The 17,472-nt window shown below is 40.1% G+C and overlaps 1 long non-coding RNA gene across 4 annotated transcripts in view; it reads right to left on the bottom strand.

The window, feature by feature from the left end:
- Nucleotides 1–17,472, bottom strand: part of LOC118022979 — a 72,081-nt gene that overhangs the window by 3,117 nt on the left and 51,492 nt on the right. For all 4 annotated transcript variants that reach the window (XR_004682611.1, XR_004682614.1, XR_004682613.1 and 1 more), the window contains one exon: nt 1,050–1,300. This is a non-coding gene — a long non-coding RNA (uncharacterized LOC118022979). The remainder of the gene's footprint in view (nt 1–1,049; nt 1,301–17,472) is intronic.

The raw sequence follows: 17,472 nt of genomic DNA, 5'->3' as shown, positions 1-17,472 counted from the left end.
GCGTTGGGTGGGGGATGGGTGAAACAGGTGATGGGGATTAAGGAGTGCACTTGCTGTGATGAGCACTAGGTGATGTACAGAATTGTTGAATCATTATATTGCACATCTGAAACTAACACAACACTGTATGATAACTATACTGGAGTTAAAATAAAAAACGTAATAAAATTAAAAAAAAATTAAAATCCAGGAAAGAGGGAGGGAGTCCTCAAAAAGTAAAAAAGGGAAAGAGAGGTAGAAGAAATCCAAGCCTGAACTGACAAGAAACAGTTGGTTAGAGGACAGAGACCCAGATGTGAGGCTCAGGGAATCAGTGCAAAGAGCTCTGGAAGTGAAGACATCGAGGTGCTTGTCTTTCATCTCCGATCGGATACGCTGAAGACCCAGATGTGTGTCAGAGAACCCAGGGCCTCAGGCTTACTTGGTTCCTACCCTCATGCAGCTCCCAACTGACGAGCTGCTGCAAGCTTCTCTGAGGGATGCCACACCACAGTGTTTCCTACTGAGCATCCACTTCCCTGATCTGCAGTCCTACATTTAGTGACTAGTGGGTCTTGGCAGTTTCAGTATCTTTCCCCAAAAGCTTCTCTTTTCAACTAAAATGCACCTGTGTAGATGAATTATGCTGATTTGCTTTGAGGGATTCAGTCAGTGTTTTTTTTAAATTTTATTTTATTATGTTATGTTAGTCACCATACATCATTAGTTTTTGATGTAGTGATCCATGCTTCATTGTTTTCGTATAACACCCAGTGTTATTAATGTATCAGGTATGATGTGACAAAGTGTTGAATCATAGAAAGCAAAGTATTTATTTGTAAAGGGGAGATGAGGTCCAAAATATTTCAGAAGTTTTCTTTCCCTTTTTGTTATACTTCACATAGCACAAGAAACACAAAATGAAAAATGAATATTCAGGAGTAAGGAACTCAGCAAGATGGTGGAGTAGGAAGCCCCACATTCTCCTTCTCCCCACAAACACACTGATTCAGCAACAATTCATGGACCACTTTTCTTTGTGAGAAATAAATTAACTGCAAGGCTCTTACATCCTTGGAGAACATAAAATCAGGCTCCATGAATATGGCAGTGAGATTTGGGACACCTTGTTGCCAGAGACCTTGTCCTTGGCACAATGCCAACAATCAGGAAGAGACCCCTTAGCTTCCAGGTTCACTCAGAGGAGAGAAGGGTTTGGTTCATGTGTCTAGTGCCCCAAATTTTCAGGGGGGCTCCACAGAGGACTGGATTCTCTTTTACGGGTCTTACAGCTCTGATGGGTCCAGCACAATCCAGGCACCTGGGGAGAGCAGAGGTGGCAGCTTAGGCTGGTATTCTCCATTGATTCTCCCTCCTGCTTAGCACAGATTGAACTGATGAAAAATCCCAGTTCCCAGCTCCCCTGCTTCCCCCGCCCCCGGAGAGGGAAAGAGTTGATCTGTGTATTCCATATCTTAACTTTTCTGGGGATGCCCCAAAACTATATCCGTCTCATGAGCCCACTTATGGGTATTTATCCAAAAGAATTGAAATCAGGACCCTAAACAGATAGTTAGTACTCTTATGTTCATTGTAGCATTATTTCCAATAGCCAAAATATGGAAACAACCCAAGTGTCCATCAGTGGATGAGTGGATAAAGAAAATATGATAGATACACATAATAGAATACTATTCAGTCCTTAAAAAGGAAATCTTCCAAAATGCAACAACACAGATGAAACTTGAGGACATTACGCTAAGTGAAACAAACCAGTTATAGGAAGGTAGATACCCCATGATTCCACTCATATGCAGTCCCTAAAATAATCAAATTCTTAGAATCAAAGAGTGGAATGGTGGTTACCAAGGCCTGAGGAGAGGGGGAAATGAGGAGTTACTAATCAATGGGCATAAAGTTTCAGTCAAGCCAAATAAATAAACTTTAGAGATCTACTGTACAGCATTGTACCTACAGCCAATAATATATTGTACACTTAAAAATTTACTAACAGGAGGGGTGCCTGTGTGGCTCAGTAGGTTAAGCGTCTGACTGTTGATCTCAGCTCAGATCTTGATCTCAGGGTCGTGGGTTCGGGCCTGGCGTTGAGCTCCCTGCACTGGGCATGGAGCCTACTTAATTTTAAAAATGTAATAGGATACATCTTATATTACGTGTTTTTATTACAAGAAGATTAGAACATTTAAAAAGAAAGAAATGTTCATAAATGAGCACAGTCACAGAAATCTAAACTGGTATTATGAGATAAATTATGTGACAACACAAAAATATAGACAAAATGGATAATTATCTTATAAAATGGGTACTATCTGTTCTTCTTAATGAGTTGTACTCGAAATTTGGTATGCTTTTAGATACTACCATATTAATATACCCATTTAGTATAGTATAATTGCATTAGCTAAATTGAATCATTTGTGAATCTGAAACAATGTCTTTTTCTATTTCACAAACATACACACAGAGGGGAGCAAATGTAATAATCTATCTCAGGTCTCTTCTATATTTTCAAAGGATTCCAAGAAATAGAAGAGAAAGGAAAGCTTCCAAATTCATTCTATGAGTCCAGCATTACCCCAATACCAAAACTACATAAAGACACAAAAAAAGAAAACTGCAGGCCAATATCTCTGATGAACATAGATGCAAAAATCCTCAATAAAATATTAGCAAACTGAATCCAACAGTACATTTAAAAAAATCATTCTGGGGGGCGGAGCAAGATGGCAGAGGAGTAGGAGACCTGGATTTCGTCTCCTCTCAGGAATTCAGCTGGATAGGGGTCAAACCATTCTGAACACCTACAAACTCAACAGGAGATCGAAGAAAAGAAGAGCAACAACTCTCTCATCAGAAAAGCGACCACTTTCTGGAAGGTAGGACGTGCGGAGAAGTGAATCCGCGGCGATATTCGGGAGGATAGACGGCGGGGGAGGGGCCTCCGTTGGCCGCTTCTGGCAAGTGATAGAGCCGCGGAGCACAAAATGGGAACTTTTAAGTCTGCTCCGCCGAGGGACGTCACTCTGGTGGCTAAGCGGGGGGTGGAACCCTCGCGGGACAGTGTGGTCTCAGGACCCTCGGGGTCACAGAAAGACTGGGGATGCCTGAATGCAGCAGAGCTCCCAGGGATCGGAGCAGGGAAGCCGGCTGCAGAGGCGGAGCCCAGGCGCGGGCTCTCAGCTCGGGGTGGCCATAAACCGTGATCCGCGGCCCAGTCGGGCCCCTGCTCCTCCAGCAGGGACCCAACAAGCGGCAGATCCGGGGAGACTCACCTTCCTCCCCCGGGAGGAGCCACGCGGGAGCGCACCGCAGGGATCTGCTGGGTTTGGAGACTCCACCCGGGGTCGGGTGCCAGAGATAGAAACGCGCAGTCACAGGCCGGGTGAGCACGGAGTGCGGCCGGAGACCGGGGAGACGGGGGTGACTGACTGCTTTTCTCTGGGGGATCACTGAGGAGCGGGGCCCCGAGTTCTCGGCTCCTCCGGGGCGGAGATTGGGAGGCCGCCATTTTCACTCTCCGCCTCCAAAGCTGTACGGAAAGCTCGCAGGGAACAAAAGCCCCGGAGAGCAAACCCGAGCAGATGACTTAGCCGGGAGGGGGCAAGGGCGGGGCACTTCCGCCTCCGGCAGAGACATTTGGAAACCACGGCAACAGGCCCCTCCCCAGAAGATCAGCGAGACCAGCCAGCCAAGACCAAGTTTACCGATCAATGAGAACGGCAGAACTCCAGCGCTAGGGGACTACTGCACATAGAATTCACGGCTTTTTTACCATGATTCTTTAGTCTTTTAAAGTTAATTCTTTTTTTAAAGATTTTATTTATTTGCGAGAGAGAGAATGAGAGACAGCATGAGAGGGAGGAGGGTCAGAGGGAGAAGCAGACTCCCCGCTGAGCAGGGAGCCCGATGTGGGACTCGATACTGGGACTCCTGGATCATGACCTGAGCCGAAGGCAGTTGCTTAACCAACTGAGCCACCCAGACGCCCAAGTTAATTTTTTTTTAACTGTCTTTTTGTCTTTTTATTTCTTTTTGAATTTTTCTTTTTCCCTTTTTCAACCAACAGCTTATCAATCCATTTTTAAAAAAAAAAAACATTTTTATTTTTAATTTTTAGAGTCATATTCTATCCCTTCATAGTAGTTACCCGTATTTTTGGCTTATATATGTAAGTTGTTCTCTCTTTAAAATTTTGAGATAGTTTCTTCTAACAGATTAAAATATACCCTAAATCTCTAGTATATGGTGTTTTCTATTCCCCTGCCTGATCACATTCTCTCCCTCTTTTTTTCTTTTTTCTTTTTTTAAATCCTCTTCTTTCTTTTTTCAAACAACTTCTTATCAATTCCTTTTATAAAATTTTTTATAATTTCCATCTTTACAGTCATATTCCATCCCTTCATCATATCAACCCTTATTTTTGTACATATATAAGTTTTCCTTTCTTTAAAATTTTGGGAGTCACTTTCTTCTAAAAGACCAAAATACACCCCAAATCTAGTGTGTGGCACTGATCTATATACCAGCCCAATAATATTTGATCACATTCTGGCTTTTTTTGTTGTTGTTGTTGTTGTTTTGTTTTGTTTTTGTTTTTATCTTTATCTTTTTCCTTTTTCTCTCTTTCCCTTTCTTTTCCCACTACTTCAGGTCTTTTCTGATTTGTTTAGAGTATATTTTCTGGGGACGTTGTTACTCTGCTAGCATTTTGTTCTCTCATTAATCTATTCTCCTCTACACAAAATGACAAGATGGAAAAAATCACCTCAACAAAAAGAACAAGAGGTAGTACCGACTGCCAGGGACCTACTCAATACGGACATTAGTACAATGTCAGATCTAGAGTTCAGAATCATCACTTTAAAGATACTAGCTGGGCTTGAAAAAAATATGGAAGTTATTAGAGAAACCTTTTATGGAGAAGTAAAAGAACTAAAATCCAACCAAGTAGAAATCAAAAAGGCTACTAATGAGGTGCAATAAAAAATGGGGGCGCTAACTGCTAGAATAAATGAGGCAGAAGAGAGAATCAGTAATATAGAAGATGAAATGATGGAAAATAAAGAAGCTGAGAAAAAGAGAGATAAACAACTACTGGATCACGAGGGCAGAATTCGAGAGATAAGCGATACCATAAGACGAAACAACATTAGAATAATTGGGATCCCAGAAGAAGAAGAAAGAGAGAGAGGGGCAGAAGGTATAATGGAGCAAATTATAGCAGAGAACTTCCCTAATTTGGGGAAGGAAACAGGCATGAAAATCCAGGAAGCACAGAGAACCCCTCTCAAAATCAATAAAATTAGGTCAACACACCAACATCTAATAGTAAAACTTACGAGTCTCATAGACAAAGAGAAAATCCTGAAAGCAGCTCGGGAGAAGAGATCTGTAACCTACAAGGGAAGAAACATTAGATTGGCAATAGACCTATCCACAGAGACCTGGCAGGCCAGAAAGGACTGACAGGATATATTCAGAGCACTAAATGAGAAAAATATGCAGCCAAGAATACTCTATCCAGCTAGGCTGTCACTGAAAATGGAAGGAGAGATAAAAAGCTTCCAGGACAAACAAAAACTAAAGGAATTTGCAAACACAAAACCAGCCCTACAGGAAATCTTGAAAGGGGTCCTCTAAGCAAACAGAGAGCCTAAAAGCAACATAGACCAGAAAGGAACACAGACAATATACAGTAACAGTAACCTTACAGGCAATACAGTGGCACTAAGTTCATATCTTTCAATAGTTACCCTGACTGTAAGTGGGCTAAATGCCCCAATCAAAAGACACAGGCTATCAGATTAGATAAAAAAAAAAACAGGACCCATCAATATGCTGTCTGCAAGAGACTCATTTTAGACCCAAAGACACCCCCAGATTGAAAGTCAGGGGGTGGAAAACCATTTACCATGCTAATGGACACCAAAAGAAAGCTGGGGTGGCAATCCTTATATCAGACAAATTAGATTTTAAACCAAAGACTGTAATAAGAGATGAGGAAGGACATTATATCCTACTTAAAGGATCTATCCAACAAGAAGATCTAACAATTGTAAATATCTATGCCCCTAACATGGGAGCAGCCAATTATATAAGGCAATTAATAACAAAAGCAAAGAAACACATCGACAACAATACAATAATAGTGGGGGACTTTAACACCCCCCTCACTGAAATGGACAGATCATCTAAGCAAAAGATCAACAAGGAAATAAAGACTTTAAATGACACACTGGACCAAATGGACTTCAAAGACATATTCAGAACATTCCACCTCAAAGCAATGGAATACACAATCTTCTCTAGTGCCCATGGAACATTCTCCAGAATAGATCAAATCCTAGGTCATAAATCAGGTCTCAACTGGTATCAAAAGATTGGGATCATTCCATGCCTATTTTCAGACCACAATGCTTTGAAACTAGAACTCAATCACAAGAGGAAAGTCAGAAAGAACTCAAATACATGGAGGCTAAAGAGCATACTACTGAAGAATGAATGGGTCAACCAGGAAATTAAAGAAGAATTAAAAAAATACATGGAAACCAATGAAAATGAAAACACAACTATTCAAAATCTTTGGGATGCAGCAAAGGCAGTCCTAACAGGAAAATATATAGCAATACAAGCCTTTCTCAAGAAACAAGAAAGGTCACAAGTACACAACCTAACCCTACACCTAAAGGAGCTGGAGAAAGAACAGCAAATAAAGCCTAAACCCAGCAGGAGAAGAGAAATAATAAAGATCAGAGCAGAAATCAATGAAATAGAAACCAAAAGAACAGTAGAACAGATCAATGAAACTAGGTGCTCGTACTTTGAAAGAATTAACAAGATTGATAACCCCCTGGCCAGACTTATCAAAAAGAGAAGAGAAATGACCCAAATCAACAAAATCATGAATGAAAGAGGAGAGATCACAACCAACACCAAAGAAATAAAAACAATTATAAGAACATATTATGAACAACTCTATGCCAGCAAATTAGATAACCTGGAAGAAATGGATAAATTCCTAGAGATGTATCAACTACCAAAACTGAACCAGGATGAAACAGAAAACCTGAACAGACCTATAACCACTAAGGAAATTGAAGCAGTCATTAAAAATCTCCCAACAAACAAAAGCCCAGGGCCGGATGGCTTCCCAGGGGAATTCTACCAAACATTTCAAGAAGAATTAATACCTATTCTTCTGAAACTGTTCCAAAAAATAGAAATGGAAGGAAAACTTCCAAACTCATTTTATGAGGCCAGCATTACCTTGATCCCAAAACCAGACAAAGACCCCATCAAAAAGGATAATTACAGACCAATATCCCTGATGAACATGGATGCAAAAATTCTCACCAAAATACTAGCCAATAGGATCCAACAGTACATTAAAAGGATTATTCGCCATGACCAAGTGGGATTTATCCCTGGGCTGCAAGGTTGGTTCAACATCCGCAAATCAATCAATGTAATACAATACATTAACAAAAGAAAGAGCAAGAATCATATGATCCTCTCAATAGATGCAGAAAAAGCTTTTGACAAAGTACAGCATCCTTTCTTGATCAAAACTCTTCAGAGCATAGGCATAGAGGGTACGTACCTCAATATCATAAAGGCCATCTATGAAAAACCTACAGTGAATATCATTCTCAATGGGGAAAAACTGAGAGCTTTCCCCCTAAAGTCAGGAACACGGCAGGGGTGTCCACCATCACCACTGCTATTCAACATAGTATTGGAAGTCCTAGGCACAGCAATCAGACAACAAAAAGAAATCAAAGGCATCCAAATTGGCAAAGAAGAAGTCAAACTCTCACTCTTTGCAGATGATATGATACTTTATGTGGAAAACCCAAAAGACTCCACCCCAAAACTGCTAGAACTCATACAGGAATTCAATCAAGTGGCAGGATATAAAATCAATGCACAGAAGTCAGTGGCATTTCTATACACCACCAACAAGACAGAAGAAAGAGAAATTAAGGAGTCGATCCCATTTACAATTGCACCCAAAACCATAAGATACCTAGGAATAAATCTAACCAAAGAGGCAAAGAATCTGTACTCAGAAAACTATAAAATACTCATGAAAGAAATTGAGGAAGACACATAGAAATGGAAAAACGTTCCATGCTCATGGATTGGAAGAACAAATATTGTGAAGATGTCAATGCTACCTAGAGCAATCTACACATTCAATGCAATCCCCATGAAAATACCATCCACTTTTTTCAAAGAAATGGAACAAATTATCCTAAAATTCGTATGGAACCAGAAAGACCCCGCATAGCCAGAGGAATGTTGAAAAAGAAAAGCAAAGCCGGTGGCATCACAATTCCGTACTTCCAGCTCTATTACAAAGCTGTCATCATCAAGACAGTATGGTACTGGCACAAAAACAGACACATAGATCAATGGAACAGAATAGAGAGCCCAGAAATGGACCCTCAACTCTATGGTCAACTCATTTTTGACAAAGCAGGAAAGAATGTCCAATGGAACAAAGACACTCTCTTCAACAAATGGTGTTGGGAAAATTGGATAGCCACATGCAGAAGAATGAAACTGGACCATTTCCTTACACCACACACAGAAATAGACTCCAAATGGTTGAAAGACCTCAATGTGAGATAGGAGTCCATCAAAATCCTAAAGGAGAACACAGGCAGCAACCTCTTTGACCTCAGCCAAAGCAACTTCTTCCTAGAAACATCGCCAAAGGCAAGGGAAGCAAGGGCAAAAATGAACTATTGGGACTTCATCAAGATAAAAAGCTTTTGCAAAGCAAAGGAAACAGTCAACAAAACCAAAAGACAACAGACAGAATGGGAGAAGATATTTGCAAATGACATATCAGATAAAGGACTAGTATCCAAAATCTATAAAGAACTCATCAAACTCAACACCCAAAGAACAAAGAATCCAATCAAGAAATGGGTAGAAGACATGAACAGACATTTTTCCAAAGAAGACATCCAAATGGCCAACAGACACATGAAAAAGTGCTCAATATTGCTCAGCATCAGGGAAATCCAAATCAAAACCTCAATGAGATACCACCTCACACCCGTCAGAATGGCTAAAATTAACAAGTCAGGAAACGACAGATGTTGGTGGGGATGCGGAGAAAGGGGAACACTCCTACACTGTTGGTGGGAATGCAAGCTGGTGCAGCCACTCTGGAAAACTGTATGGAGGTTCCTCAAAAAGTTGAAAATAGAGCTACCATATGATCCAGCAATTGCACTACTGGGTATTTACCCCAAAGATACAAAAGTAGGGATCCGAAAGGGTACGTGCACCCCGATGTTTATAGCAGCAATGTCCACAATAGCCAAACTGTGGAAAGAGCCAAGATGTCCATCGACAGATGAATGGATAAAGAAGAAGTGGTATATATATACAATGGAATATTACGCAGCCATCAAAAGGAATGAGATCTTGCCATTTGCAACGACGTGGATGGAACTGGAGGGTATTATGTTGAGTGAAATAAGTCAAACAGAGAAAGACATATATCATATGATCTCACTGATATGAGGAATTCTTAATTGCAGGAAACAAAGTGAGGGTTGCTGGAGTGGGGGGTGGGGTGGGAGGGATGGGGTGACTGGGTGATAGACACTGGGGAGGGTATGTGCTCTGGTAAGCGCTGTGAATTGTGCAAGACTGTTGAATCTCAGATCTGTACCTCTGAAACAAATAATGCAATATATGTTAAGAAAAAAAAAGAAGAAGAAAGTAGCAGGAGGGGAAGAATGAAGAGGGAGAAATCGGAGGGGTAGACGAACCATGAGAGACGATGGACTCTGAAAAACAAACTGAGGGTTCTAGAGGGGAAGGGGGGTGGGAGGATGGGTTAACCTGGTGGTCGGTATTGAGGAGGGCACATTCTGCATGGAGCACTGGGTGTTATGCACAAACAATGAATCATGGAACACTTCATCTAAAACTAATGATTAACATAAGAATAAAAAAAATCATTCCCCTCTATTAAGTGGGATTCATTCCACGGATGGAAGGGTGGTTCAGTATTTGCAAATCGATCAACATAATACATCACATTAACAAGAGAAAGGATAAAAACCATATGGTCATCTCAATAGATGCAGAAAAAGCATTTGAAAAAGTACAACATCCATTCATGCTCAAAATTCTTAACGAAGTAGGTTTAGAGAGAACATGCCTCAACACAATAAAAACAATGGATGAAAAACACACAGCTAACATCACACTCAATGATGAAAAACTGAGAGCTTTTCCCCTAAGATCAGGAATAAGGCAAGGATGTCTACTCTCACCACTTTTATTCAACATAGTACTGGAAGTCCTAGCCACAGCAATTGGACAACCAAAAGAAATAAAAGGCATCCAAATTGGTAAGGAAGAAGTAAAACTTCCACTATTTGCAGGTGACATGATAGTATATATAGAAAACCCTGAAGACTTTACCAAAAAACAACTAGAACTAAAAAGTGAATTCAGTAAAGTCATAAGATACAAAATCAATGTACAGAAATCTGTTGCATTTCTATATACCAATAATGAAGTAACAGAAAGAGAAATTAAGAAAATAATCCCATTTACAGCTGCACCAAAACATAATAAAACTTCTAGCAATAACCTTAACCAAAGAGGTGAAAGACTTATACTATGAAAACTATAAAATATTGATGAAAGGAATTGAAGATGACACAAGCAAATGGAAAGACCCAATCCTGTTAAAATATCCACACCACCCAAAGGAATCTAAAGATTCAGTGCAGTCGCTATCAAGATACCAACAATGTTTTTCACAGAACTAGAAGAAATAATTGTAAAATTTGTATGAAATACAAAAGACCCCAAATAGCCAAAGCAATCTTGAGAAAGATAAACAAACCTGAGGTATCACATATCACAATCCCAGATTTCAAGATATACCACAAAGTTGTAGTAGTCAAAAATGGTATAATACTGGCACAGAAATAGACACTTAGATCAATGGAACAGAATAGAAAACCCAGAAATAAACTCATCCTTATATGGTCAATTAATCAACAACAAAGGAGGCAAGAATATACAATGAGGAAAAGACAATCTTTTCAATAAAAGGTGCTGGGAAAACTGGACAGCTACATGCAAAAGAATGAAACTGGACCATTTTCTTACACCATACACAAAAATAAACACAAAATGGATTAAATACCTAAATGTGAGGCCTGAAATCATAAAACTCTTAGAAAAATACACAGGTAGTAATTTCTCTGACATCTGCCATAGCAACATTTTTCTAGACGTCTCCTGAGGCAAGGAAAATGAAAGAAAATTAAACTATTGGTACTATACCAAAATAAGAAACTTTTGCACAGTGAAGGAAACCATCAGAAAAACAAAAAGGCAACCTACTGAATGGCAGAAGACATTTGCAAATGATATATTTGATAAGGGGTTAATATCCAAAATATATAAAGAATTTATACATGCAGCACCCCCCACAATAATCAGATTGAAATGGGCAGAGAACCTGAGTAGACATTTTTCCGAAGAAGACATACAGATGGCCAACAGATGCATGAAAAGATGCTCACCATCACTAATCATCAGAAAAATGTAAATCACAACCACAATGAGATATCACCTTCCACCTGTCAGAATGTCTGAAATAAAAAACACAAGAAATGGCAAGTGTTAGTGAGAATGTGGAGAAAAAAGAACCCTTCATACACTCTTGGTGGGACTGCAAACTGGCATGGCCACTGTGGAAAACAGAATGGAGGTTTGTCAAAAAATTAAAAATAAGATTACCATATGATCCAGTAATTCCAGTGCTAAATATTTATCCAAAGAAAACAAAAACTCTAATTTGAAAAGATATCTGCATCCCTATGTTTATTGCAGCCTTATTTACAATAGCCAAGATATGGAAGCAACCTAAGCGTCCATCCATAAATGAATGGATAAAGAAGTGGTATAGATATGTGATAGACTATTACTCAGCCACAAAAAAAGAATGAGATCTTGCCATTTGCAACAATGTGGATGGACCTAGAGAGTATAATGTTAAGTGAAATAAGTCAGTCAAAGAAAAACAAATACCATATGATTTCACTCATATGTGGAATTCAAGAGACAAAACAAATGAAGAAACAAACAAAAAAAGACAAACAGGAAAACAGACAACCACAGAGAACAAACTGGTGGTTGCCAGAGAGGAGGTAGGTGGGGAAATGAGTGAAACAGATAAAGGGGATCCAGAGTATACTTATCTTGATGAACATTGACTAAAGTATAGAATTATTGAATCATTATATTGTATACCTGAAACTGATTAACACTGTATGTTAATTATATTTCAATAAAAATTAATTACTTTTAAAAATGACAATAAAAATGTCAAATGGGGGTGCCTGGGTGGCTCAGTCGGTTAAGCATTTGCCTTCAATGCAGGTCATGATCCCAAGGTCCTGGAATTGAGTCCCATCTGGGGCTTCCTGCTCTGCAGGGACTCTGTCTCTCCTCCCACTTGTTCTCTCAATCTCTCTCTCTCATAAACAAATACAATTTTTAAAAAATGTCAAAGGGTACAAACTTGCAGTTAGAATATGGATAAGTTCTGGAGATCTAATGCACAGCACTGTGATTATAGTCAACTATGCTGTATTATATACTTCAAAGATGCCAAAAAACTAAATTTTAAAAGTTCTCACCACAAAAAATAAATGGTAATTATGTGATATGATAAAGACTTAGCTAATGCTATGTGGATAATCATATTGCAACATAGGAATGCATCAAATCAACACTCTGAACACTTTAAACTTACTTAATGTTATATGTCAATTTTATTGCAATAAAAATGAAAAAAAAGGAGGGGGGAAGATGGCGGAGGAGTAGGGGACCCTATTTCAACTGGTCCCTGGAATTGAGCTGCATATCTACCAGACCACTCTGAGCACCCACGAAACCAGCCTGAGATGTAAGAAGATCTGGATCTCTACAAACAGAATATCGCAGGCAGTTGGTTTTGAGGTACGAAGCGGAGAGCCGTTATTCTGCGGGCAGATATCGGAGGATAAACGGAGGCGGGAGGGTGCCTGGCCGTGGGGATCCTACACCGCCAGTGAGTGACAGCCTTGCGCGCTGGGGACTGGGCACAGACTCGCAGACTGGTAGCAGCGGGGAAAGGACTTTAGGGCAGCCCCTGGGGTGGAAAACCAGACCGGTGGGGTCGCACAGGCGAACTGGGAGCGGCTGGCGGTTTTAGAAGCACAAAGGGCAGAGACGTGCCCTGACCTGGAGGCAGGACCGGGAGCACTGCAGAGGGGCGCACAACCCAGGATGCTGCAGTTTATAGCAGCACGGACAGAAACGGAGACAGTGTGGCCTGGAGAGCTCACTGAAGAACAGACTGAGGTCTCTCTGCTCTGAGGCAGAGGGTTGGAAACGGTCTCTTCTGCTCTGACTCGTGGAAGAAACGCAGAAAGCCGCCAGGAAAAGGCGCCAGAGAACAAAAGCCCCAAAGACTGATTCCCACTGAGCCCATCCCCCGCCACAGGGGTGCAGGGCAACTCCGCCCAAACACGGTTGCCTGAGTAACAGCGCGGCAGTCCCCTCCCCCAGAAGACAGGCTCAGAAAACAAGAGGCCAGCAACCCTAAGGTCCCAAGAAAACAGGTGCATCTTGCTTGGGTTCTGGTCAATAATTTGGACTCTATACATTCCCTCAAACACCCATCAACAGAATGACTAGGAGGAGGAGCCCCCAAAACAGAAAAGACTCAGAGATTATGACTTATGCTGCAGATTTACAAATGGATGCAGATATAACCAAGATGTCGGAGATGGAATTCAGGCTAGCAATTGTGAAGACAATGGCTAGAATGTAGAAATCAATTAATGGCAACATAGAATCTCTAAGGGCAGAAATAAAAGGTGAATTGGCAGAACTTAAAAATGCTATCAATGAGATCCAATCCAATCGAGATAATCTAACAGCTAGGGTAACTGAGACAGAAGAGAGAATAAGCGATCTGGAAGACAGTATAATAGATAAAAAGGGAAAAGAGGAGGCCAGGGAAAAACAACTCAGAATCCATGAAAATAGAATCAGAGAAATAAGTGACACCATGAAGCATTCCAATGTCAGAATAATTGGAATCCCGGAGGGAGTGGAGAGAGAGAGGACTAGAAGATGTATTTGAGCAAATCATAGCTGAGAACTTCCCTAATCTGGGGAATGAAACAAATATTTGCGTCCTGGAGGCAGAGAGGACCCCACCCAAGATCAAGGAAAACAGGCCAATACCCCGGCATGTAATAGTAAAACTTGCAAATCTTAGAACCAAGGAAACCATCTTAAGGGCAGTTAGGGGGAAGAGATTCCTTACATACAGAGGGAGGAATATCAGAAGAATGTCAGACCTATCCACAGAGACCTGGCAAGCCAGAAAGGCCTGGCAAGACATATTCAGAGTACTAAATGAGAAGAACATGCAGCCAAGAATACTTTATCCGGCAAGGCTGTCATTTAGATGGATGGAGAGATGCAGAGCTTCCACGACTGGCAGAAGTTGAAAGAATATGTGACCACTAAGCTGGCCCTGCAAGAAATATTAAGGGGGGTTCTATAAAAGGAGAAAGACCCCAAGAATGATCTACAACAGAAATTTACAGGGACAATCTATAAAAACAACGTCTTCACAGGCAACATGATGACAATTCATATCTTTCAATAATCACTCTCAACGTGAATGGCCTAAACGATCCCATAAAATGGCACAGGGTTGCAGATTGGATAAAAAGACAGGACCCATCCATATGCTGTCTACAAGAGACTCATTTTGAACCTAAAGATACATCCAGACTGAAAGTGAAGGGATGGAGATCCATCTTCCATGCCAGCAGACCTCAAAAGAAAGCTGGGATAGCAATTCTTATATCAGACAAATTAGATTTTAAACTAAAGTCTGTAATAAGAGACACAGAAGGACACTATATCATTCTTAAAGGGTCTATCCAACAAGAAGATCTAACAATTGTAAATATCTACACCCCCAACATGGGAGCAGCCATCTACATAAGCCAACTGTTAACCAAAATAAAGAGTCATATTGATAACAATACATTAATCGTAGGAGACCTCAATACTCCACTCTCAGCAATGGACAGATCATCTAAGCAGAAAATCAACAAGGAAACAAGAGCTTTGAATGATACATTGGACCAGATGGACCTCATAGATATTTACAGAACATTCCACCCTAAAACAACAGAATACTCATTCTTCTCTAGTGCACATGGAACTTTCTCCAGAATAGACCATATACTGGGTCACAAATCAGGTCTCAACTGATACCAAAAGATTGAGATTATTCCCTGCATATTCTCAGACCACAATGCTCTAAAACTGGAACTCAATCACAAGAAAAAATTTGGCAGAAATTCAAACACTTGGAAGCTAAAGACCACTCTGCTCAAGAATGTTTGGGTCAACCAAGAAATCAAAGAAGAACTTAAACAATTCATGGAAATCAATGAGAACAAAAACACATTGATCCAAAACCTATGGGATACTGCAAAGGTGGTCCTAAGGGGGAAAAACATAGCCATCCAAGCCTCACTCAAAAAAATAGAAAAATCCCGAATTCACCAACTAACTCTACACCTTAAAGAACTAGAGAAAAAGCAACAAATGATGCCTAAGCCATGCATTAGAAGAGAAATAATTAAAATTAGAGCAGAAATCAATGAATTAGAAACCAGAAACACAGATCAGATCAATGAAACTAGAAGTTGGTTCTTTGAAAGAATTAATAAGATTGATAAACCACTGGCCAGACTTATCCAAAAGAAAAGAGAAAGGACCTAAATTAATAAAATTATGATGAAAGGGGAGAGATCACGACTAACAACAAGGAAATAGAAACAATTATTAGAAATTATTATCAACAACTATATGCCAATAAACTGAGCAATCTGGATGAAATGGAGGCCTTCCTAGAAACCTATAAGCTGCCAAGGCTGAAACAGGAAGAAATTGATGACCTGAATAGGCCAATAACCAGTAACGAGATTGAAGCAGTGATCAAAAACCTCCCAAAAAACAAGAGTCCAGGGCCTGATGGATTCCCTGGGGAATTCTACCAAACATTCAAAGAAGAAATAATACCTATTCTACTGAAGCTGTTTCAAAAATAGAAACAGAAGGAAAACTTCCAAACTCATTCTATGAGGCTAGCATTACCTTAATCCCCCAATCAGGCAAAGACCCCATCAAAAAGGAGAATTTCAGACCGATATCCCTGATGAATATGGATTCCAAAATCCTCAACAAAATCCTAGCTAATAGGATCCAACAATACATTAAAAGGATCATCCACCACGACCAAGTGGGATTTATCCCCGGGATGCAAGGGTGGTTCAACATTCGCAAATCAATCACTGTGATAGAACACATTAATAAGAGGAGGGAGAAGAACCATATGGTCCTCTCAATTGATGCATAAAAAGCATTTGACAAAACACAACATCCTTTCCTGATTAAAACTCTCCAGAGTATAGGGATAGAGGGAATATTCCTCAAGCTCATAAAATCCATCTATGAGAAACCCACAGCAAATATCATCCTCAATGGGGAAAAGCTGAGAGCCTTTCCCTTAAGATCAGGGACATGTCAAGGATGCCCACTCTCACCACTGTTGTTCAACATAGTACTAGAAGTCCTAGCAACAGCAATCAGACAACAAAAAGAAATAAAAGGTATTCAAATTGGCAAAGAAGAAGTCAAACTCTCTCTTTTCGCAGACGACATGATACTTTATCTGGAAAACCCAAAAGACTCCACCCCCAAATTACTAGAAGTCACCCAGCAATTCAGTAATGTGGCAGGATACAAAATCAATGCACAGAAATCAGTTGCTTTCTTATACACTAACAACGCAACTGTAGAAAGAGAAATTAGAGAAACGATTCCATTTACAATAGCACCAAAAACCATAAGATACCTCGGAATAAACCTAACCAAAGAGGTAAAGGATCTATACTCTAGGAACTACAAAACACTCATGAAAGAAATTGAAGAAGACACAAAAAGATGGAAAAATATTCCATGCTCATGGATCGGAAGCATAAACATTGTTAAAATGTCTATGCTAGCCAGAGCAATCTATACCTTCAATGCCATCCCAATCAAAATTCCAATGACATTTTTCAAAGTGCTGGAACAACCAATCCTAAAATTTGTATGGAATCAGAAAAGACCCCAAATCACCAAGGAGATGTTGAAAAAGAAAAACAAAGCTGGGGGCATCACGTTGCCCGATTTCAAGCTATATTACAAAGCAGTGATCACCAAGACAGCATGGTACTGGCAGAAAAACAGACATATAGACCAATGGAACAGAATAGAGACCCAGATATGGACCCTCAACTCTATGGTCAAATAATCTTTGATAAAGCAGGAAAAAACATGCAATGGAAAAAAGTCTCTTCA

This window comes from Mirounga leonina, unplaced genomic scaffold (genome assembly GCF_011800145.1).
Source record: "Mirounga leonina isolate KUSES-001 unplaced genomic scaffold, KU_Mleo_1.0 Mir_178, whole genome shotgun sequence".
Classification (NCBI taxonomy): domain Eukaryota; kingdom Metazoa; phylum Chordata; class Mammalia; order Carnivora; family Phocidae; genus Mirounga; species Mirounga leonina.
Note: the sequence above shows the minus strand (reverse complement) of the source record. Positions and strands in the feature narration are given on the sequence as shown.